Below are 26,230 nucleotides of genomic sequence, written 5' to 3' on the forward strand. Positions count from 1 at the left end.
AAGCTACAGGAAGTCTGACCTGGTGACATCGAATAATGGAGGGATATAAACGGTACAAAGGGAAAACATCAGGTGAGGCAGGAAAAGGTCAATTGCAACAACTTGAAGATGGGCTGTCAGTGAGATGGGTTGCCTATGAATCTCATTCAGCATGATGCCTGCAGGAGATGGAATGCTGACCTTGGGAGGGGGTGGTGGGGGGGTGGGGAGGTGTAAACAAACTGGAGAGAAATGTGAAAGCTCAAAGCAGTCATAAGAATGGAATTTTCTTTGCTGAAGGCAGAGTACAAGGGGACGGTGTGATGCTAAAAACAGCCATAAATTCTCTTTGTGGGGCAGAAGGCTACCAATGTTCCATTCGAGGCGGCATGAGGAGGAAGAAATGAATGGGCGTCATCTCAGTACTGTTGATTGAGAGTGAGAAGACTTGCAGCTACACTGCATAGGAGCAGGAGGATCCTGCTCCATGAGGTCAACAGAGTCATCGACTTTCTTGTGCTGTCAGTGTGTGGAGTGCAACGCAGGAAACTTGTTTGTGGTGGGCAGTGGCGACATACAAGCTGGTCAGGCTAAGGTATCACATGGCAAAGCCATTGAAGAGTATCTTCAAGATGGCCATGGAGAAAACTGTGTGCCTTTGTTGGACTTCTTTGAACCTTTCCAGTTAAGACACTGGTGTTTGGCTGGAGGGAAGTAGGGAGTGTTCACAGGAGAACTCCCGTTCTTTCCAGTTGTGTACCTAGTGGCTTTGCTCCTTGAGACCTGAGTCTGATGGCTAGTTGCACAGCTGGACAGAGGGATGGTGATGCTATTTTGACACTGGGCAATTTCACAATCTCAGAGCTGAATTTGAGGTCACATGTCTGTGTGGCCATATTCATGGAGTGAGAGGAAGCAAGAAAAGAACTATGTGGAGTACACACAGTTTGCGACTAGCCAATACCTTGCAGGTGACTGGGGAAGGCACTTTTTCCTTTACCTGATCTCCTGCTCATCATGAGACACAGGACAATCCCAAGAGGCAGCAGCAGCAGCAAGACAGCCATGAAATTGATACAGCACACAGAAGGAGGTGGACGATGCCCTCATATGCATCCTTACCACAGGTTAGATATTTGGGTGCGTGTCACAAGACGTTCTGGTGTGGTTGAATTTATGACACTCATAGCAGGGTATAGGGTTGAGAATGTAGGGTCAGACTGTGGTAATTTCATAGCCTACTTTGATTCTGGACGGAAGCACTACTTTGTCAGAGGTGAGAAAAAGAGAGCAGGTGTGCACTTATGAGAAATCTACCTTTTTGATCACCCGACAACTTAATCTGAGAGGTTAGATTGGATTTCAGCCTCCGTCAGACTGTCTAGCAGCCTAATGTATGGAACACCACAGGAAGAATTCTAAGTTCTATGGACAATGACACAGAAAGGATAGCCAGTTGTTCAGCTTGAGAATCCGAAGTTGTCTACAAAAGCAAAGTGCCACACCTCTAAACGAGAGCAGGATTTCAAAGGCCGGCAATGGCATAAACACAATTTTGAAAAATGAACCGATTTACCATTGCTAAGGACTGACCATCTTCAATACGTGAAACCACAAGGAACCACGTTGCAGCTGACAGGGTCTTTGAGTTATTAGCCTCATTACCTTTATGTTTTGTAGATGTTAATTGTGATGATCGGTTCATTGTGAGAAAATCTCCACGATTGCCAGCATCTCCAGTAGCATGCTCTTTCTAACTGGAGGTCCCCTTCACAGGGGGGCACACCTGCCTTTGGTGATTGTTTACACCTCAGGTCACACCTCCGAACACCTGACTGAAGGACCATTTGGGAATTTGGCAGCTCAGGCAATCACCCCTTCCTGGGCCAGGGTGTACGTAAAAACCCTGCCTGTTGACCCAGGGCTAAAAATCACATGTTACACAGTCACCTGTTATGCAGCAGACATGTGTGCCGGCCATCAGGAGCGTATGAGAAGGAAGAAAGAGGAACCTCAAATGCCCAAGTGCAGTAAAGAAGGGAGAAGGGAATCAAGCAAATGAGGGAATGAAAGACAGTGGTGAGACTGTTCTTATGTCAGTGACAGACAATGTGGAACATCCAGATATGTTTCCCACAGAAAAGGAAAAAGAATAGGAGGAGGATAGACATGCACCACAGAAGGGAAACGATGCTATGAAGGCTGGGGACGTGTGGTAGCCAAGCATGAACCCCTCAAAGTGTGATGAGCCCCCAGAGGGTACACCATGTGTGGTAACTGCACTAAGTAAGCATAACAGACTGCTGAGTCGTGTTTGTTGTTATTCAAACTATGAACCACTTTAAAACTGTGACGAACTTCAGTTGTGTGAATTGTTAATGTTCTAGTGAATGAACAGTGACAGTTTACATTCATGCTAGAGCGACACTTCACACAACACAAGACAATACATGTGCTACTCAGAACATTTTTCCTATGTTGCTACAGTGTGCAGTGATATATGGAAGACTTATTCTGCCATATTTTATGTTTTTCACAAATGGAACAACCATCAATTGGATTGGCAACACGTGTGCCCACACAGCAACCCAGCTCCATCACACGTGCCTGCTTTCATTGTCCCACCGGTCAGCAGCAAGATACATGAAATGTGCCGTGTGACAGTGACGTCACTCCTACGAGATGGAGTTAGTGGCAACAGTGCCGCCACTGCTTATCAACTTGCTTCACTTGTCTGCACAGTTGATGATGTGCTCGGAGCGATGACTGTTCTCACCACACTGCCGCCACTGTGTGCTCAAGCCAGTACATTTTATCAGCAGACCAAACTAATGAAATGTCCAAAGCAGAAATTTTTCGATGAAACATGGACAAGTGCATGCCAAGAGTACAGTAAAGAATACATTCATGCGTTTTCTCCTTTGTCAAATTATGTTTACAGGTGAAGTGACATTTATGGAACTTATGACTTTTACCATAATTTGTGGATGTTTTAATGAGATGACTGATCTGTCGGACCATAAAGATTAAAGACAATTGTTGTAAATACCAAAATTAAAAAAGTTCCTATGTGAAAGTTTACCTGCTACCTGACCACTACATTCAATTGAATTCAACTTTTTATTTTCTATGTTATAAAACTAAAAAGTATCTTTCAAAGAGGGCAATGAAACATTTATTTTTGTGTGTAGGTAAATGTAAGCCCCAAAGGTATTTTCTTTAAATTGCCTTATAATGTAAAATTGTAATAAATTCTTAAATGTGGCAGCAGAGATGTTAGAAGCAATGAAGGAGAGCAACTGTATTTTTAATTGGCAAATAGCACATGGGATTGAGTTACAGCAAGGAAGAAAGAGAAGGGCGGAAGGAATCCATGCTGTAGATGCTTGGGAGCGAAGTTCTTCCCCGAATGGCAAATATCAGGGAGAGGAAATGTAGGTGAGGAGGTCAGTCCACAAAGGAGGACCAGAAACACTGAAAAAGAAAGACAAGGAGAACAAGAACAGGAAGGAATACAAGAAATGTGACGTATCCAGGTCGACATGAGAGCGCCGAGAGATTGGAAAGAGTGGGCAGAGGTGAAGGAGCCCACGAAAAGAGGGGCATAATAAAGGAAACAGCATGGGAATGAGCCACAGTAGCTCAGGGCCCAGTGTGCACCATACACAAACTCGTGTAAGAACCACAAGTCCCCTGGGGGAGGTGTTGGTTGGTTGGTTGATTGGGGTTGAAGGGACCAAACAGCAAGGTCATCAGTCCCTTGTTACAAAGACGGTCAGTTCCGACAGAGGGACAGCTCAGAAGAGTCAAAAACGATAAAGGTAAAAAGTAAAAGGCTAAAAAAAAAAGTGCAGTTGTGTCGTCAATGATAAAAACACAAGGAGGGAAGTCAGTAAATGGGCAAACTCAAGAGAGGAAATATCCCACCTGTGAAGCAGTACAAGCAAGACCACATGCTATTTAAAAGCGTTCAACCGCCAGAGTGTAAAAGGGCGGATTGTAAAAGGGATTAAACAAACCTAAAAGGCGATAAAAACAGTAAAAGGGAAAAAAGATAGAACATGGCCAGGGAGGGGAGTCAGGAATCTCCAAGCACAGCCTACAGTGGGAGACATCCCAACCCTCACCGCCCTGCCCCTACTCCAGAGGGAGATGAAAATCCTTAAAACTGAGAATAAAAACCACTTTCACGGAGGAAACTGAGAACCAGTTCAACCATCCGGGAATCGTCTGCTAATATTAAGGGTAAAGTGCAGGGAAGTCTGTACTTAGTACGCAGAGCTAAAAGAAGGGGGCATTCCACCAAAATGTGGGCCACTGACTGGAAAGCTCCACAACCACAAAGTGGGGGTGGCTCACCACGCAAAAGAAAACCATGGGTCAGCCTGGTATGGCCGATGCGAAGACGACAGAGGGTGGTTGAGTCCTTTCGCGAGAGGCGTAAGGAAGAACGCCATGGGACAGGTGTCACCTTAATCGCACGAAGTTTATTAGACAAGGAGGTAGCCTCCCAGGATGTGGCCCATGATTGCGCAAAGTGGGATTTGAGATGAAGCCGTAAATCCGCCACAGGAGGGGTGACAGGGAATGGGGGGTAAGTGACTGCTCCCCCAGCCAAACGATCAGCAAGCTCATTTCCTTGGATGCCCACATGGCCAGGGACCCAAAGGAAGCTAACAGAGCAAGCAGCATGGTGGAGATCAGCGAGATGGTCATGGATGGAGGAGACCAAGGGATGACGGGAGAAACACTGGTCAAGTGCCTGAAGGCCACTCATTGAGTCTGTACATAACAAAACGCGATTGAGCTTGGACTGTTTAATAAAGGCCAGGGCCCGGGAGACCGCCATCAATTCCGCAGTGAACACCCCACATGCATTTGGCAGGAGATGATTTTCCATGCCTACAGAGGAGGTGAAGGCATAGCCCACACGATCAGCAGATTTAGAGCCATCAGTGTAAAACACAACAGCATCCCGAAACTCAGATAAAATGCGGCGGAAAAAACAACGGAACACCATCGGGGGAACGGAATCTTTCGGACCTCGGCAGAGATCCATCCGAACTCGGGGCCGAGGAACTAACCAAGGAGGTGTGTTGGGGAGGGAACGTGAGATACAGGAAAAGGAAGGAAGCTGAAAATCACGGCGAAGAGACGCTAGGCGGAGCCCAACCGGTAAACCCGCCCGAGGGCGGGAGTCAGGTGGGCGACTTCCTTGGGCAGGGAACAGGATAGAATAGGAAGGATGAGTGGGAGAGGAACGGACAGCGATTGCATACGAAACCAGAAGCTGGGAGCGCCGAACGGAAAGGGGGGGGATCCCAGCCTCAACCAGGAGACTATCTACAGGGCTAGTCGGGAAGGCACCGATGGCCAAACGGATACCACGATGGTGGACCGGATCCAAGAGGTGCAATGTAGAAGGGGCAGCTGAACCGTAAACTTGACAACCATAGTCCAAGCGAGACAACACTAAGGCCCGATAAAGGTGGAGGAGAGTGGAACGGTCAGCACCCCAAGAGGTGTGTGCAAGGAAGCGAAGGACATTTAGTTTACGGAAACATCCTATCTTCAGGCGTCTGATATGAGGCAGCCAAGTGAGCTTGTTGTCGAAAAGAAGGCCAAGGAAACGAAACTGTGGGACCACAGGTAATCGTTGTGCATTGAGATAGAGCTCTGGATTGGGGTGGACTGTCACACGGCGACAAAAGTGGACCACTCGCGATTTTAAAGGAGAAAACTGAAATCCGTGTGAGATGGTCCATGCAGAGGCACGCCGTATAGCACCCTGGAGCTGACGCTCTGCAGCGGCCATCGAAGAGGAACTAACCCAAATGCAGAAATCATCCACATACAGAGCAGGAGTGACCAAAGGACCGACGGAGGCCACAAGTCCATCTATAGCAATGAGGAACAGAAGTACACACAATACGGAACCCTGAGGGATGCCATTCTCCTGGGTTCGCGGAGAACTCAAAACTGTACCAACCCTAACCCTAAACGAACGATGAAACAAGAACTGGCGGATAAAAATCGGGAGTGGGCCCCGAAGACCCCACTCATGAAGTGTAAGTAAAATATGATGGCGCCAAGCCGTATCATAGGCCTTGCGAAGGTCGAAAAATACAGCAACCAAATGGCGGCGCTGGGAAAAGGCCTGCCGAACTGCGGATTCCAAGCGAAGTAAATGATCGATCGGAGACCGTCCCTCTCGGAAGCCACACTGGTAAGGGGACAACAGACGCCGAGATTCGAGGACCCAAGTGAGCCGACGGGCTACCATCCGTTCAAGTAACTTACAAACAACGTTCGTCAGACTAATTGGCCGATAGCTGTCGACGAACAGGGGGTTCTTACCGGGCTTAATGACGGGAACCACGATGCTATCCCTCCATTGAGAAGGGAAGTCACCCTGGAGCCAAATACGGTTAAATACCCGGAGAAGATGTCGCTGTTGTGGAGCACTGAGATGTTGAAGCAGTTGGTTATGAATGAAGTCTGGGCCAGGGGCCGTATCATGAGAAGAGGAGAGTGCGGAAAGAAGTTCCCATTCAGTAAAAGCGTCGTTGTATGATTCTGACTGGCTGGGGGTAAAACATAAGGCGGAAGCTTCGGCCCGCTGTTTCTGGGGAAGGAAAGCAGCCGGATAGGAGGCTGATGCCGACGCTGTTGCAAAATGGGTCGCAAGGTGTTCCGCGAGAATCAACGGGTCCGTGCAAAGGCCATCCGGGAGGTGAAGACCCGGGAGGGTAGACTGCCGATGGCAACCTTGGAGAGAGCGAAGTGTAGCCCATACCCGCGACAGAGGGACAGCAGAACCGAGGGAAGAAACAAAGCGTTCCCAACACATCCGTTTGCTCCGTTTGATTAAGTAACGGGCCCTTGCGCGAAGGCGTTTAAAGGTAATAAGATTGGCAACGGATGGATGCCTCTTAAGGTGTTGCAAAGCTCGACGGCGATCACGGATGGCAACGGCAATGTCGGAACTCCACCAAGGGACCTGCCGGCGGCGAAATGGTCCAGATGAGCGCGGGATAGCAAGGCTAGCAGCGTGAACAATCGCGTCAGACATGTCACGTATGACATCATCAATACCATCCGACAATGAGGGAGAAAAAACGACCTGTGCAGTATACAGAGGCCAATTGGCACGTTGGAAGGACCAACGAGGTGATCTGTCCATGGGGGAGCGGGAAGGGAGCGAGAGAATCAACGGGAAGTGGTCACTATCGCAAAGGTCGTCGTGCGGTGACCATTTTAGGGAAGGGAGGAGGGAGGGAGAAGAGAGAGAAAGATCAATGGCAGAAAAGCTACCATGACCGGCACTGAAATGGGTTGGGGAGCCATCGTTAAGAAGGCACAAGTCGTGGTCGGTAATAAACTGGTCAATGAGATGACCCCGACTAGATGGAAATGCACTGCCCCACAAGGGATGATGTGCATTAAAATCGCCAAGTATAAGGAAGGGAGGAGGAAGTTGCTGAAGGAGGGCACTTAAGGAGGCAGGTGTAGGAGTTCTGTCAGGAGGGAGATACAGATTGCAAATTGTGACTCCAGAGTCCAGGTGGATCCTAACAGCAACTGCTTCCAATGTAGTTTGGAGAGGAATCCACGTGCTGGCAATGTCCGTTCGGACCAACGTGCAAACTCCACCAGACGCCCGTAGGGGGCCGACCCGATTTCGACAGAAAGCACGGAAGCCACGGAGGGTTGGTGAGTGACCACCAGTAAAATGAGTTTCTTGTAGAACCACACAAGCCGCAGAGTAAAACGAAAGAAGGGATTGCAACTCCGGTAGGTGACGATAATAGCCATTACAGTTCCACTGGATAGCCAAAGAACGATGAGTCAATTGGGGGGTGAACAGGCTAATGTCAGTCATGCCGGTGGGTCACCACCCGTCACCGACAAGGAGGGGGCGACATCCATGAATAACAGGTCAGAGTTAGGTTGTGAAGATGGGGACGAGACCTCTGGCGATACCAGAGACTCCTTGTCCCGGGACTTGTGCTTCTTCTTTCTTTCTGTTTGGGATCGTGGAGGGCTGTGCAACAAAATGGAGCCAGCCACAGCAAGATCGGGAACAGAAAGAGAGCGGGCGATCTGAGGGCCCGCAGACCGTGGTTCTCGTGGTGGCCGCGTGGCAGCAGACCTTTGGCCTGGAAGGTGCCGGGAAGGGGGATCCCGCGAGGGGCGCCCATGACCGGCAGACGCCGAAGAAGCAGGACACTTCTCCAGCCGGGGAGAGGAAGCGGTGCCCGGGGGGGATGGTGTGGGAACCGCAGGGGGAGGGCGGAGGAAAGGGGTTTGGGACTGGGGTAAGGAATGAGGAGGAGGGGGTGAAGATACTGCTGAAGCATAACTAGTTGTCAGGGTCACTGGATGAAGGCGTGTATACTTTTTACGGGCCTCGGTATAGGTGAGACGATCAAGAGTCTTATACTCCTGTATCTTTTTCTCTTTCTGATACACTGGGCAATCCAGTGACCGTGAAGAATGATTTCCACGACAATTTACGCACACAGGAGGGGGAACACAGGAACTTCCCTCATGGAACGGATGTCCACAGTCACCACAGAGGGGGGCCTGCGAACAGCGCGAAGACATGTGGCCAAAACGCAGACACTTGAAACATCGCATAGGTGGTGGGATGTATGGCTTCACGTCACACCGATAGACCATAATCTTGACCTTCTCAGGGAGGGTGTCCCCTTCAAAGGCCAAGATAAAGGCACCAGTGTCAACGCGGTTGTCCTTCGGACCCCTCTGAACCCGCCGAACAAAGTGAACCCCCCGCCGGCTTAGATTGTCCCGAAGTTCCTCATCAGATTGAAGGAGGAGGTCTCTATGGAAAATTACACCTTGCACCATGTTCAAGGACTGGTGTGGGGTAATTGACACAGGAATCGTACCAAGATGGGTACAGGCACGGAGAGCTGCAGACTGGGTAGCTGAAGCGGTTTTAATCAACAGCGACCCAGACCGCATCTTGCTGATAGAATCCACCTCGCCAAACTTGTCTTCGATGTGTTCAACAAAAAACATAGGTTTCGTATGAGTAAAAGTATCCCCATCAGTTCTGGCGCAAACCAGATAGCGAGGGAAAGGTTTCGCCCCCAGCCGACGAGCCTGGCCCTCCTCCCAGGGGGTAGCCACGGAAGGGAAGGCGGAAGGGGCAGAGGAAGCAGCACGTGAAGAATCTTTTCCAGTCAAAGAGACGGCCGGAGAACGGCCAGAGTTGTGGACTCTTATGCGTTTCATGAGCATAGTGTCCGCCCTGATACCACCCACTCCGATCAGGGGCTCTCCTCATGGGCGCCACCCAGCCACAGCAAGGGCCGTCTGGCACGGCGGCCATTGCTGGGAGTTCCGATGCTCCAGGACGACAAGCAACCACTCCTAGGCTTACATGAGGAGGTCACAGCTCAGGCATCAGACGTGTGATCCCTGTGTTTTCAGGGGGCTCAACCAAAAGGGTACATAGCGACCCCACCACACGGGCTGGCTACCGTGCTGGCTATGGACCCTAGCGTCAAACAACGACGTAAAGGAAACGATGGAATCAATGATGATGGCACACGCCGGAGACACTAGGTAAGGTGCTCTTCCCCAAATGGCTCACACTACGGAAGAAAATTTAGTGATGGAGGTCAAACCCCAGAGGGGACCAGAGAATACCAAAAGGATGAAGGAATTACAGAACAAGGCCGAATTGCAAGGTCAACAGAACCAGGAGAATAGCAGGGCCAACATAAGGAAGGACACCATAAGTAGGGACACCAAGAGAGGGAGAGGAGAGGTCGGAGGGAAGGATGAAGGACAGGAAAGGAGGGGAAGGGAAAGGAAATGCAGCCCGGAAAAAGAAGGAAGGCTGCAATAGCTCGGGGCCCCGTGCTCGCCACGCACGTACTCACGAAAGGACCGCGAGCCCCCTGGGGGGCTGGGGGAGGTGTGGAGGGGTCTACTTAATTTCTTCTTACATGTACAGGTGAATCTCTGCCATTTGAGTTAACACGTAGTTTTATTTAGACGAAATTTAGTGGAATGCGTTGCATCACGAACCAGATGACTAGCATTCATACTCTTCTCATTGCTGCAACCACAGGAAACACCCAATTTCAATAGGACGTGTTTTGTAGTTGTGTTCACAGACAACAGCAGCTGAGCTTAGGTCTGTTCTGCTAATATAGTCAAGCATTCCCCACTGCAACGAGAATTCAGTGGCACTCAGTGTGCTGATGTCAGCCAGTAAGAGCACTTAACACAATCTTAAAGTGGTTGCCGATTTATTCCATTTGTCATTGCTGACGGTTGTGGAATGTGACAAATACTACATAAACAAGGAGAAATGTATGGGATACATGCTTTCTTCAAGCTCAAAAGTCCAGTATGGACATACCGCTAATGTCACTTGAAACCATCAACACAATAATTAGTCCTGCCTTGACCTGCACTGCTATTGTTCATGAGACCAACTGTAGTAGACTTCTTGATTATACGGAGTTCCTTCTTTCACAATGAATTGGTTTTTTTAAATTTAATGTGAGGCAAGCGAGCACTGTGGCCAACTTATTACACTGACTCTTAGTATGGCCTGACGTGGGAACAGTTCACAAGACTGTGCATGGGACTTTCTGAGGTCACATGCTGTATTCATGAAGAGCTGTCTATTGACATGTGTGATCATTCAGTTGAAAATGCATGAGGCAAGCATGACATCCAATACAATAACAATAACCTCAAGTAAAGATATCTTTGGTTTATGCTTTCTCTTTACTGAAGGGTAAGTTAGCCCCTAATTTTTTTTTATAAATATGTGACGTTCTGCATTCATGAGGACCAGCCAGTGGTGAAAGGAGAGACTGAAGTGCTTGCACGAGTTTATTTTGAAACTTACTATGTTTTCTTAATACACCAACCCAGGAAGTGATACTCGCCGATTTACAATCAATACATAGAGGTAGAATTATATTAATGGTACAAGTCTCATACCTTTTAGAAACACCAACCCAGAAAGAAATGTAAGAGCTCACATCACAGGACACGAACCAGCTATTTCATACTTTGTTACTCTGCACTTATAATTATTACACCATGATCAAGTTGTGAAACTTTAGTGTTTGTTGTGCTGTAGCTGAGGCATCATGAAGGCCTTAACTGTCTTATCATTTGACAATTTTAACAAATCATACAAAAAATTTATTTTTTAAATATTTCATATGCTGTTCCCTTCAGATACTTGCTTTCGTAACATGCTTATTACAGTACACAAACTGTCAAGTAGGAAATCCAGTATGGTACTTCCCAATAACCCTTCATTTAACAGTAATTGATATCTATGGTAGTTCCTGCAGTTTTTGATATAGCCTGTCTCTTGGCAGCTGCCAGAGAATTAGTTGCCAATTGGTTGACATTCACAGTGTCATAAGAAATGCAGAAAATATCAAACAACTCCACCTGGTGAACTGACCTGTACAGAGTTCTGACAGAAGTCATGTCACACTCCTATTGGCCAAAGTCTTCAATTGCGGACCTGCTCACAACTGTCGTTCTGCAACATCTAATCAAAATCAACTGTGGACAGGAGCACTGTTTATCTAAACAGGTTCGAGTGTGACGAATCTCAATGTGGTTGTGGCAAACCAATTCGAGGCTTAGTCAGAGCTGTACTGAGAGGTGACAGAAGTCGTGTGGTACCTCCTAATATCTTGTTATCTCCATTTGCCCAGTGTAGTTCAGCAGCTGGTGGCATGGAGTGAACAAGTTGTTGGAAGTTCCCTGCACAAATACTGAACCATGGTGCCTCTACAGATGTTCTCAATTGGTGAAGTGTTGCCAGTGAAGGTACTGAGCATGAACTGACATCTCGAGTATATCCCGTAAGTGTTCAATTCGACTGATGACGTGGAATGTGAGTGGCTAAACCATTTGCTCGAACTGACCATAATGCTCTTCAAGCCAGATGCAAACAGTACTAACCTAGAGACATGGTATGTTGTCATCCATAAAAATATTATCTATTTTTGGTCACCAAATGGCTGAAAACAACCATTCCAGCCAATATTTCTGTTGGACTACAGGACCCATTCCATTCCATGTAAACACAGCCATCACCACTAGCTTGCACAGTGTAGTGTTAATTTGGGTCCATGGCTTCATGGGGCCTACACCACACCAACCATACCATCAGCTATTACCACCTGAGATCTGGTCACCTAGGGTCCAACTGATATGCTCCGAGGCCAACAAGAGGTGCTGCTGGTGATTTCCTGATGTTAGCGAAGGCATTTTCGTCAGTCTGCTGCAATAGCCTATCAATGCCACATTTTCCTGCACCGTCCTAGCAGACACTCATTGTAAATCCCACATTGATTTATGTGGTTATTTCACAGTGTTGCTTGTCCGTTACTACTGTCAACTCTATTCAAATGCCACTGACCTGTCATTAAGGGTGGACCGTCAGCCACAGCATTGTCTCCAATACGAGAAAATGCCTGAGATTCACTGAAACCACCAAACCTTAAGTATTTATTGGAATCTGCCATTACTAACACAGAACCTACGACAAATAGCCAGTCACCAAGCCTCTATCCTTGCCAACCTCGAGATGAAGTAGCTGGCTGACAGCCACAGACACCAAAGATGTTAAGTGGACTAGCTTCATGACAGCATACACACTGCTCTTTTTGAATGTTTTTGTTAATCAATTGGAGAAAGTTATCATAAACATAATCAGAGTAGTTAATTAGCTCCAGTGAGAAAAACTTGACCAATTTTTCTGCAATACATTTTACATTCGCACGAGAAAACATTGCCAATTCATACTAACCACGAAAAAGCCCACAGCTAAATTTTTCACTGGTGTAGGTGTGTTCCATTTTTAGTCATAATTGCATTTTCTTTAAAATTGGACAAACAATTGTTCTGCAGAAGTTGATGGGGACTAGGAGCATACTTACGTCTTTTGTGAATACTCACCGAGTTATGATGAGAATGAAAGTGGCTGTGTCAGCCACTTGTATTACGTAGCAAATGGGACAGAAGTGAACAGGCGACAGATTTGGAAATATGGGGAAATATAAGAAAAAGCCACTGTATTTGGAAAAATAAATGTTCTCATGTCCCACAAACTCAGAAATAAACATTTGGAAGGAACAGCCAAGTACTTCTGAACCACAGTAAGCTGGAATACACAGCCATTTTTCTTAATTCATTAGATGAAACTTGTCCCAGATAATGTTCCAACAGACACTGATTATGAAATGTAGTACTAAATGCAATTGACTTAATATAAAAAATTAGTTTCTATTTTTGTCTACTTTTATTATCAAAATATAGGTGATCAATAATTTTTATACTTAGTCACAATACTCCTTGTCAATAAAATGTTGTCAAAGAGCTTCTTGGGAAAGGATGGTCTTATTCTGGTAACAGCAATTTTTTTTAACTGCCTTACAGTTTTAGTTTTTAAAGCAAAAAGTGTTCTACATATGCCACATACTCAATATTTACTTAAAAATCAATTGAATCTTTCAGTTAAGGTGTATTAGCTATATGTAATACAATAAATACATTAATAATATTGATACAAACTGTAAGAGGCACACAAATTATTTTTTTTTTACTTCAGTAACACCTGGGTTCCCTGATCACCACTGGGGTACCAGGCTTGATGCGTTACTCTTTGTTTTACATGGCGAGTTTCCCCAGTAGGCCTATTACCCATGATGTCCACACATGCACACACAAGAATCTAGTTGATTCTTGGAGCAAGCATGACACTACAGTACAGGGTGTATTAGAAAAGAACTTTACAAATTTGAAAATTTAGACCAACTTATACAGGTAACTTACAGACAGGCTTGGTGTCATGTTGACAGAAAACTGACTTTTGACTTGTGTGATACGCTAGTACAAAATTGTGCTAACCCAAGCAGAAGCAGATGGTGTGTGCTTTATTTTGATGAGTGTGGGCCAACTACACAAAGTAATTTTTGTACAGAATATGTTGAAGATCCTCCTCGTAGGCCTATCATTTTTGAGTGGTCGAAGTGTTTTACTGGAAATATTCAGTATGACACATCCTGAAGTCATCCCTTGGCACATGGCAAACATCAAGTGGGACTAGGCCTTATGTACAGTCCTACAAAAATCAACCCAGCATTCTCTTCTACAGCTCCAGTCCCATGTACAACTGCCATGTGTGAAGTAAATATACGCACTTCAAACCGTACAAGACCTAAAAAACAGTAGGACTGATTATAGGATCTTGTGTGGAAGAGTAACAATTTGGATGAAAGATACAATGGAAAGGCTATATTTACTGTGTAGTCAACTTCTCATGCAATAGGTTAAATTAATGAAAAGTGGAATTTGCATCAGTGAAAAACCCATGAACATTCCTCGACATCTCTACTGTATTTCTGAGTCAGAATACCCCGCAACTGAACAAGTCATATGTGACACTGTCGTCACATGGCCAGGACCTCAGCTTCAGATGGAGTGTGTGCTGAGTAACCAAACAAAGTCACATTGGGACTATGGTAGTGTAAAGTAAACATTTCCCTATAAAATGACACCAAATCCATGCCCAAGTTAAATGAATAAATCATTCCATTTTCAAAGTTGCGAAGTACTCAATACACCCATTATGTGTGCACATAACTTACCTAGTGCAGCACTGAGTCTAGGAGGTCCATTTCCTTCAGAAGTCAGGACCAAGCCTAAAACAGAAATTTTACCATTTACAAATCTCTTTCCTGGCACTGTACATTACTTCATTCACTGAACTGTTATGCTACACAATGGCCACAAATACTGACAAGAGCTACTGCTGCACTTTTCAGCATTCGAAAGTTTCAGTGTACACAGTAATGTTTCTGGAAGCATTAAATTTATAATATGGTTATAAAGGCTGAAACTAGAATGTACCAGTTAACTTGCTTGTGTTCATAGCCAATTAATGAAACTAAACTCTTACAAATGCATTAAACCCATTGTGAAATGTTTCTTACATTGTGTTACCTGAAACAACCATTTCTTTTAATACAGTAAGCAGAAACAAAATGCTTGAAAAGCCAAAGTCACATTTGCTGCACTGTAACTCTCATATTTAGCTGAGCTTTATGCACAGTTGACACATATGTACTGATGTTTACTCGGTGTAAACAGGCTTCAACAGCATACCATAACCCACCATTATATTGAAAGAACAAGCTGCATTCCAAAACCAAGCAGCAATCCAGATGGGGTTGGAGTATGTATTTTATTACGTCATGAAAATACATATCCTAGTGCTGTCCCTTTGGAACGTCAACCTATCTGATGAATTCTGTGAAATAGATGAGTCTCAAATTTGAGGGTGTGGAGAGCACTAAATGGAAGATTCAGAGGACTGTCAGTATGCCCTATTAGTTGCAGAGTATTATCTTCCAATAATCTATGAACACATTCTATCAAAGTTCAAATTGAAAAATTCTGGATGATTTTTCAGTTTCCCAGAATAAACCACCTGAGCATCACACTAGTAATGAAAGAGGACTGAGCAAAGCATCAAATCGATTAAAATAAATTTGTAATTTTATTTTCATGCACACAGGAACCAGCTATCAAATATGGATAGGTTATATACATTGACATTCAATTTCTAGTCCCATCCTAGGTAAGTGCTTTTACTAAAATTGTCGGCTGACTGCAGTTCTTAATGATTAGCACCAATCTACTTCCCATGCCCATTCCATACCTCAAATTCGGCTGCCTCCGGATTCAGTGTCGACTGCATCGTAGTTGCCGAACTAAAAGGAAAAACAAACATGGTTATCAGATGGTACGTGTACCCACACCCACACACACACAGTGAAAAAACATGCTCCATCTCTAAAGAACATTCCATAACTGACAACTGAATTTCAAAGTTCTGCACGAGACTGAATTGGGGTAGTGCAAGTTCTGTGCCAGTCAGATTCCATATTTTTGCTAGAACCATAACTTCTGCCGATTTTGGACACATTATGCAGTCTGAAGTGAGAGTTACTGGACAGAACTAGAACTAAGAATTGTTTTAACATTGCACTACAAGAAACCTTTTAGACTTTTGTACTCCTTGTGACAGCAGAAGTAGGTGGTGGTGGTGTGGAGCAGCCCACACTGGAGGCATGTGGAACAGTTCTTAACCCGAGTGTGACACTCGGGTAATACTATGAAGAGCTATTCAAAATAAAGCACTCGGAAAGACTACTTGTGGTGGTTTCACAAAACAATGCCCTAACAGTTATCAGTTACCAGACATTAGCTCAATTTATATGGGGCATTAACATATGCCCCTGCCCAGGCTATGCTCCGAACAAGGTCTACCTGTGCATCCACAATGAAGTGGGTTGGCAGCAACACTGACAAACTTTGTGATGCTGTAACAGGCTACATGCAACCTCAGTTGGCAGAATTTTGTGCAGGTGCATTTTGTCAACTTCTTATAAATGCTCACACTTGAACAGGCCCCCAAGGAAACAAAATATGCAATTTTATGATTTTTCTAATTAAATTATTTCAATTATACCAGTACTTTATCTGTAACTGGAAAGAGGACTATGCACAAAACCCTGTGCACTTATGACTGTTCCATTTCTGAACAATCCCATGAACATACAAGTCATACTTCTGATGCCATGTCTTACCGTTCATACTACTATAGAAAGACAAGATGCTCAATGTTCCCATGTCTACGTTCTAGTCCAGTTTATTTTACACAATACTCCAATAAACATTCTGACAGACAATCTCAATAATTTTGAAACAATGTACAGTTTACTGTTGAAACTGACCGCACGAAATAAAATGATGGCTGTGAAAATATGCTGTTTTTCTTTCTCACTGTCAAACCACAACAGCACAGCATCTAAACCATTAGAGAAGTTTCATCTTCCACATAATCTTACTCTCATGTAGTTTTAAGACAAACTGGATACAAAACAGTGAGCCAATTGTTTTTCTTCCTCAGTTGATTTTAACAGGAAACAGAGACTGCAATATGGTTTGTAGGCTTATGATCAGAATAATACTGTGATATAGAAATCAGAAGTTTTGTATTCCTACCAATTTGCAGGTGACATGACTATACTTTCACTGAAGCTACTGTCCACAGGTCCATCAGCTGAGGCTTCCCATAGCTCATATAGCAATGATATCAAGCTACTGTCTTACCCATTTTCATCAACTTCAGTTCCTAACAAATGTTACAATACACATAGAGGGAGGCAATGGGGATTGAAGAGCACAGGGGAGGGGAGGGGGTGAAGGAGAGGCAAGAGAAAGATGACCGAGGAGAAAGGACTGAGGAAGAGATGTATGAAATATTCAATTACCATACATATTTAGTAACTGGGAAGCTTTGCATATGCGATTTTTATAGTCACACAGCAGTCAATCAAATGTGTGCATAAAATGATTACATAGGTTGACGGCTACCTTGTGTCACATCCTAAGTGCTTTTACACAAAAATTTGAAACTGCTACTAGTGCAGTAACATTTATCAGTGATGCTGATCCACTGGTTATGTCTATTCCATACCTTTGTAATTCAGGTGCATCTGGAGGTAACGATGACTGCTGCACCGTCACAGTTGAACTGCAAGAAAATAAAAATTACTAATAGTGGAAGGTACTTGCAGGAGGCAGAGATAAATAGTTTATCAAAAGAACATGTAATACGGGAACACACACACACACACACACACACACACACACACACACACACACACACACACACACACACACACCTTGCAGGAGGCAGAGATAAATAGTTTATCAAAAGAACATGTAATAAGGGAACACACACACACACACACACACACACACACACACACACACACACACACACACACACACAGAGACTGATACATAAGTACCAGAGCAAATGAATAAAATTTTTCGAGACAAATGTGGGAATACAATACCTTACAAATTCTGGTGCTTCTGGATTCAATACAGACGTCCATAAGCTGAAAATTAAAATTGAAATGCATTAGAAAGAGACATTGCAACTGAGAGTGACATTAACACAACATTAAGAATTATGCTAGGTACTAGAAACATAGTGTTGTGGGAAGACATTGAGCAGGAACTGAAAACTAAGTTAGACTTCTCACAGGAAGCTGAGGAAGTAGGCATAGAAATAAACTGAAGTCAGGTAGTAAAAATCAGCAGGGAAAAGGAAGGTTTTTGGTTGTAATAGACAAGTTATAGAAATATGTGCCTTCAAATATCTATGAAGCATGCAAACCAGCACAGGAAACCACAAAAAAAAATTTCAGACAGGGCACAAAAACTACTTGCAAATTTGTTATGTATGAGGCAATTAGCTAAAACAAAAATCATAGTATAACAATGTACTCTGTAAGAAGGCAGGAGGCTCTGCAAATGAATTGCACATGCACAAAAATTTCAGGAAGAACAAGGCAGCAGGTAACTCATTTTACCTGCAATTCTCATGTGCATCAGCACAACTACGATCCTTCAATATTTTTGGTTAACTATGAGAGTAAAATAGTACCAGCAGAAATGCAGCTATAAATGCGTCAAGAAATGCTGTACAAACCACACAATGTTTTCAAAATAGCATTTAGCTACTCTCAACTAACATTCCATTCAAACACTAATCACATTCAGTCCATTACAGGAATAGATTATTCACCAATTCACCCAATACTACTTTGACACACTGAAGTGGCCAGCCACAGAACACAGGGAACGTCTGAGGAAAGATCAGCTACAGCACAATATTGAGCAAGAATATGGAAGCAAATAAAGTAGGTTCACCATTTCACAGCACACCACACACACTCTTGCAACATGGGACAAAACGTTACCTTCATTTTCCATACGTACCACGAGTGTCCCAGCCTGAGCCGACAGGCAGACAGAAATGAGATGTCCTTATGGTAGTGCAGTTTGGTTGTATTGCACTGTGGTGTAAAATCTGAAATGAAAACCTATGTCACCTCCGAAGTGCTCCAAGCTAACTTAAGATGTAACAGTTACTACAGCATGAAGCACAAACTGGATATTTTAATATTTACACCTGGCAAGTAAACTACATAATTATTTACTAGTGACAATTGCTTTACGTAAGTATCCGTACATTGTAAGTTCAATTGCAGATTCTTTTTACATGACCACCAATGAGAGTCCACTTTCCAATTTCGTCCAGTGAGCATATACTGCCTATTCTTTAAACTCACCATACCATAAAACTGCATTGGAACTTTTCCTGGCAATAGTCTGTGAATGTAAGACCAGAGTTCTTCGCTAATGAATACTGTCAGTTGGTACAGCTTACATACGGATATTTGAGTGTTTTAGTTTTGATGTGTTGTGGTTTTGTTTTTCGTGGTTGTCAGTGTTGGTTTTTTCGTATCAGTAGTTATAGTTGACCTATACATATCAAGGAAACTGACGTATTCCAATTTTCATATTTATAAATGTAGGTGCATGTGTTTTGGTACCTTCTGCGGCTGTGAAGGGAAATTTACGATTCCAATTTTCATTGTTTTTCTTTTAGGCATTGGTGTTTTTGTACTGTCAGCTGCCGTTAATCTATATAGGTCAAGGTAAGTGTCCAATTTCTGTAGATTTTTAATTATTTTTTGTTCGTCATCTTCTGTGTTTTGGAATCATCGTGCGTTTTTTTTACTGTTTTATTTAGCTTGTTCACTCCTATAACCCCCAATATCCTGCTGTTGTGCCATTAGTTTTATTCTATTTTTGGAGGGAGATGTTATTGCCTACACATATTTTCGTGTTCGTTGCCATGTGTATCTAGTGAGACAGGCGCCGTATTGGAGATGCTTAGAACAGCAATTTCCACCATATTGATGACATCTTGGATCAAAGCAGATGGGTGGAATCTGACACTTCTGTATTCCCAAACCTCACACTGTAAGGCCGGTAAGGAGGACCGCCACAGTTTTGGTACCCTTTACCATCCTAAGCTTGTTCAGTGAAGAAAATGTGCCATTCTGCATTCCAAAGTCCCAAAACCTGACGATGTAATGCTGAGCGAAGGTCTATTTCCAGAAAGCCAATAGCAAGAGATGGCCTGTTAGTAGCCAATTTAGCCAGGCGATCACCAAGCTCGTAGTCAGTGATCCCAACATGGCCTGGGGTCAAAATGAAAACTGCTGAGCACCCACGACAAAGGAGAGGAAGGGAGTCCTGGATAGCTATGACCAACAGATGGCAAGGGAAGCACAGGCCGATAGCTTGCAAACTGCTCAAGGAGTCACTGCAGATAGTGAAGGACAGTCGCAAGCAGAAGCGGACATGGTCCAGTGTGTGCAAGGTGGCTAACAATTCTGCACTAAAGAAACAACCATCTGCACCAAATCTAATATCAGGATAAGAACCATGTACAAAAGCACATTTATCTCCCATTATGTTTCCAAACCATCACAATAAACCGTACTCAAAGGGGGTTTTTGGGAAGATATTGAATGATATATATAATATATATAAAATAGAAAGAAACTTCCACATGGGAAAAATATATTAAAAACCAAGATTCCAAGACTCACCAAGTGGGAAAGCCCCAATAGACAGACAATAAAATAACACACTAACACACACAAAATTTCGAGCTTTCGCAACCGGCAGTTGCCTTGTCAGGAAAGAGGGAAGGAGAAGGATAGATGAAAGGATGTGGGTTTTAAGAGAGAGGGTAAGAAGTCATTCCAATCCCGGGAGCAGAAAGACTTACCTTAGGGGTAAGTAACTGTTGGTTGCAAAAGCTAGAATTTTGTGTGTATGTTTGTGTGTCTATCAACCTGCCAGCACTTTTGTTTGGTAAGTCCCATCATCTTTGTTTTTATACATATAAATCTTCACTGCACCCTTTGTTTTTTGCATTTTCCGTTCTAAAACAAAGACATTTTACAATCTGCCTTGTGTTTAATTTGTAATACATTCGAGCTTGCCCAATGATGATTCCACACTCACAGGCCTTGTGCTGTGATTGTGGTTACTGGATGAATAGTTAATGGTCACAATCAAGCAGCGATAAAAATCTTAATTGTATTTTACTCGCTAGCATGTTTGCAGACTAGCTCCAGAGTATTTGTATACATGTAACATCTATTATGGCACCTCATTTTTGTATGAGTAAGGTGGTCCCAAACTCTTAGGAACACTGAGGAGAACAAAAATAAACAGACAATAGCTAACGAACCTATAAACTTTTGACTTGCTCACTCCACAGCTGAGGCTGTATCTATTACACTACCAAAGTGTGAATCTGCCATGTCATTTATTAAATTCACCAATGGGTTATTGATAATTTATACTAAGAATGGCCATTTTTGTATCTCATGAAAGCACTATTGCCTTAATAGTGCACACTTTCATAAAAAGCAAGTTTTAATAGCATAACAACAAAATATGAAAATTCTTTAACCATTACATTACGTTTCCCACCATGTTCTTACAACATATTGTACCAGTAATGACATTTTCAAGAGATCCTCCATGCCTGTGCCCTGAAAGATTTATTGATAGGTTCTAAGTTATAGAAGCCACCAAACATGAGCTTCAGTTGATTAGAATTAAAGTCCATATATCATTTCCCAAATATTGCTCGAGATGCAGACATGACAGAAGACATCTGACGGCAAAGGCTGATGTGACAGTCTTCAGGAATCCTGTAGTAGCTGAACTCCGTAGCAGCCACATTTCACAGCACAGTTGAGAGACCCAACTACTCCTGTCCAAAAAACATCACTCTTAGTATTTCACTACAAGCTCTCATATCCAAATTCACTGGCTTCACAAATGCAAGGCAAATATCTCCTCAACCTATACCCCAAACTACACTTTAGATCACGGTCAACACAACCTCCATTCCGAAAGTAATGTCTATGTAAAAATAATACTGCCTAGGTTCTCTTCCTAACTGCAACATCACACTGCTCATCTTATTATGGGATGAAGCTGACATCCAGTAACACGTTCAGATAACCGTTAAGCACATTTTAGTCCGAAAGGGACTAGGCTAATGAAAGTATCTGAATTCATACCTACCTCCACTTGAGAACTATCACTTATGGCAGTTTACAAGTTTTCTATGTAACAAAGTGACAATTACAACATATTACTTTACTTCCACATAAATCTGAGTGCCTTTGAGCCTCACCAGTGCTAATTATCTGTTTTTCTGAGAAACAGCTATTCTGTCACTAAGGAATCTATCAACCTATCCTTTTTGAGATAATTACAGAAAGGCCACTCCACAGACTTTACAAAATATGGGCCTACCATTCATTTGACATAGTTTAACTTAACTATGTTAAACGGCTTGATTTATTGGAAAAGCAGTCTTCAATCCTTTGACATAATATTACCATTTCAGTAGCTACAGTCAAACCATTTAATTCTGTGAAGAGATCTAATGTTTCTTAGCTTAACCATTTCCAATGAATTTATTGTGTTTCAGACAAAAAGTGAAATTTACTAGTGTGTAGTAACACTTCGATCAGCATGAAACATTAAAATGCAGTTGCATTTATATAGTGCTAGCATGAGTACATGTCACACTGCTGTTTAGTGAAAAATAACTCCAAAGCACACAGTACAATGACAGGCATTAACGACAAACATACTTTCAGCACAACATGTGCTAATGCAACATGCAGATACATACCGGTACAACATCTCTATCTCGTCAGGAAACTGTTGACAGCATGGGCACTCTGGAAGGGAAAAAAAGCATACATCATTACTTCGTCACAAATATCTGAACAGAGTTTAACTGATTGATCGTATTTTAACTTTTACTAATGACATGCACACTAGTCCAAAACATTCCTACAATTTACACATCTCCACTGTGTATCCATAACATGTACAGGAAACACTGGATAGGACTTTTGCCTAACTTTTCATACACAGCAACTTTATAAAGATTAATTTATCTCTACAATAAATCTAGTACCAGCAACTAACAACTAACAACATTATATTTAAAGTGAGTGCAAAACAGCAGTTACCTATCTACATAGTTTACTACTTCAATTTTTGAGTTGTCGTTTACATTATTTGTATGTGGTGCTTTATTGAATTTGTCCCTGGTAAAGGGAAATTCGAAAGGTCATGTCCATCAGTAAATTCAGTTCCTTCTTTATGTCAAGGTCAGTGTGTAAGAACAAGTATGTTTGTTGTTGACACCACCCTTTTGACTGAAGGAAAGACTGCCAAGCTCTACTGTCAAAGATGTTCTCTCTGAAATCAACATGGCTCATGAAAAATTAAATGAATCATGGAAAAAACCATATGCAGCTTCAGCAACACTGGATGCCATGATCATATGAATTCTGTCAAACTGATGGGTTTCATGATTGTGCTCTTTCGAAGTATTTGTGATCCACGTAAGACATGGCAAGACTAAATCATGCATTAACTGCCCAGCAGCTTGGGACAGTGTATTATGCACCATTACATAGCCACATTAGGCATGTTTCACTGTTACGGGGATGCTTCATGTTAATGAATATAAAGCTGTCATGATCATAAAATCATGCACAAGACTGGAGCACAACTTGTTAGGAAAATTAAAATTTTCAGCCAGTGTGTTTTTATACCTCATGGCTTTCATTCCAAGGCAAACAGATACAAGGACATAAAATGAACACTTAAATACCCAGCCTGGAACAAGACAGCACTCCAATGGTCTCAAAAATTTCAACACACTTCCTTTAACAGTCAATGCTTAGCACCAGGTTTATTTAAAAAGAAAGTGCAAAAATCTGAAACAGCATCCATTATACTCCATACACCCAAGTGACTTGACAAAATGATACTGTTTTTGTCACATACAATAAGGTAGAGGCACCACTTATGCCATGTTAAGGAAAACAAGACGCTAGATTACTGTAAGGAAAAATTTACACATTACTTGAAAATCATATGTTTGAAAGTCTGTACATCGCAACCGTGTAGGAACAAATCTAAGTTCAACAATGAAAGCAAAAAATAAATTCTAGGCACAAAGTCTTTTCCTCACTTTTTGCCTCTGCATATTATAAAACTGTGGCTTTCATAACTGCATTATTAATTGCTAGGAAGTAATTTGTTCTTTACACATGCACACAGCAATTCAATGGAACAATTAAGAAGTATTGTAATTACTGGCTGAGAAAAATATGCCTTTTCAATGCATTTTTGCATAGATTCACTAGAGATTTTCCTTACAGTGCAGCACTGAACCAAGTCTATCATCACACCACCCCTGAAGACAGAATGTGGGCTACTGTGCACAGTATATTCTAGGGGATATAGGTACGAATTTTTAATTCTTTATGTTCAGGGAATACTATAAAACGCTTGGAGTAGCAGTCATTTTCTCGGTAACAACTTCCAGCACAACTTTTCTGCGAAAATACTTTTATTTCTTATTCTTTGGATGACTCAAACATTTAGCAAAAAAGTGTTATATATTTCGTAACTTTTTGTATATTTTACTATGCTTCAAGGATTAATATCATATGCTCAGTCAAAAATTACGTTTATCTTGGTATAACAATATGAAAACTATTTAAATAAGCATACTTCAACTAGCATCGTTAGAATCTGTATTACCGACAATTTCTACAAATTTTTAAAAGTATCCAAAACAGAATGTATGCACTTATAGCTGTAAGCATGGCCATAACAGAGAAAACTATGGATCTGCTGACTCTGGCATGTCTTTGGGCACTACCATACTGAACTAAGAAATAAAACTATAATACTTAACCAATATATCCCAACACATCAAGTTTCTTATGTCTTATTTAAATGCGTAGAATATGAAAAATCAGCTTATGTTGCTTAAGGAGAAACCATAAAACCGCAAGATACACCTTTTCATAAAATTGTGACACCAAATAGAAACAAAGAAGCAAGTGCTTCCATGTATGAAAGAATAGCACTTCATGTTTTTGTAATAAGCTATTGTAAAATTGATATTCAAAAGAAGCTTAAAATTCATTAGGCCTAACTGCATCGAAGTACCCATAAGGGGTTTAGTGAGCCGAACTGGAGCCTTGAGCCTATATCCTCAATGTGAACAATCATTTCTGAGTATTAAAAACTATACTCATGTATAAACTACGCACGTGACCACGAGTCTCTTCTGTCATTACTGGTAAATAACGCAAATGTATTAATACTGACGCAAGCTGCAGCACATGTCTATAACTTTCTGGCGAATTTTGCAGTCATGTTCAAGGACTACGCAGCAGCATATGGAGGTAAACTATGGTTCGTTCGTAATTTCCTTATAACCTAAGTGCACATCTTACATTGTACACTTAAGCATGTGACCAGTACCATTAAAATTAATTGAAAGAAAAAAAGGTGCCAGTTTCAGGAGGGTGTGTAGGTATCAAGAGGGGAAAATATGGTTGACATTCTGTCGCAATACACACAGTAAATTAGCCACGGTTTATGTACAATTTCTGTGTAGGACGGCGGAAGCTTCTAGAATGGCACATGAATAGAATCGTGCACATGATTACGCTGTTTAGACTAATAGAAACCGATGTCTGATATGGTATTCAGTATATAACACAAGGTACCACAAATCAACATCGAATGATACCATACTAATGGCAATTTAATCCATGTTTTCTATGTCAGGTGAGGCTAACGCAATGACACAGTAACAGACGAATGATAAGTTGGTTACGGAGAATTACTTAGAAACCCTAACACCGTGAACAAATTGCTGCGCAAGTAGATTAATGCGAAATGAAACACGACGCGTTCCACTGCCTTATTTAACTAGTCCAATAGCTCGTCCTCTATCCCCAAACCAACCTGTAGTTTATGTGACTTACCCATTATGCTTCCGCTACCACTCAGCCAAATAACACTGACGACTGCTACACCAAGACTGACGTCTAACTAGAACTGCGCGCTCCGCCTTGACGGAAATCAGTGACTCATCTTTGCTTCAATGCCGCCAACCTTACCACCGGCATCAGCAGCGCACAACTTTCAAGCTCAGTCGGAAATTACTGATAATTTTTCGAAATGACCTCTAATGAAATCATTTTTGCTGGCGTTATTCGGTTCGTTCGATTAAAGATGTTGTGATATATCATGACTGTTTGCAAATGGTCTTACTGCGCAAGCGCAATGCCATGATCATCCTGACATCTTTGTTGTCTTTCCGTTACTCGAACCCACATTTTGTATTTTCAGAACGCGAAACATCCTTCAACATTAT

General features: G+C 42.7%; 2 long non-coding RNA genes across 4 annotated transcripts in view; both read right to left on the reverse strand.

Moving 5' to 3' along the window:
- Positions 1–17,545: 17,545 nt before the first annotated feature.
- LOC126291930 (uncharacterized) overlaps positions 17,546–26,230 on the reverse strand; it is a 108,269-nt gene continuing 99,584 nt past the window's right edge. For 2 of the 3 annotated variants that reach the window (XR_007551938.1, XR_007551936.1), the window contains exons 4-5: positions 17,931–17,975; positions 17,546–17,602 (exon numbers count right to left, since the gene is read on the reverse strand). This is a non-coding gene — a long non-coding RNA (uncharacterized LOC126291930). The remainder of the gene's footprint in view (positions 17,603–17,930; positions 17,976–26,230) is intronic. The other variant, XR_007551934.1, reaches the window with a different exon arrangement.
- LOC126291932 (uncharacterized) lies at positions 18,894–25,922 on the reverse strand. The gene is made up of 3 exons (XR_007551940.1): positions 25,839–25,922; positions 22,664–22,712; positions 18,894–18,952 (listed from the first exon to the last, which is right to left on the reverse strand). It is a non-coding gene; the product is annotated as an uncharacterized LOC126291932 (long non-coding RNA).

Source organism: Schistocerca gregaria, chromosome 9 (genome assembly GCF_023897955.1).
Source record: "Schistocerca gregaria isolate iqSchGreg1 chromosome 9, iqSchGreg1.2, whole genome shotgun sequence".
NCBI classification, from domain to species: domain Eukaryota; kingdom Metazoa; phylum Arthropoda; class Insecta; order Orthoptera; family Acrididae; genus Schistocerca; species Schistocerca gregaria.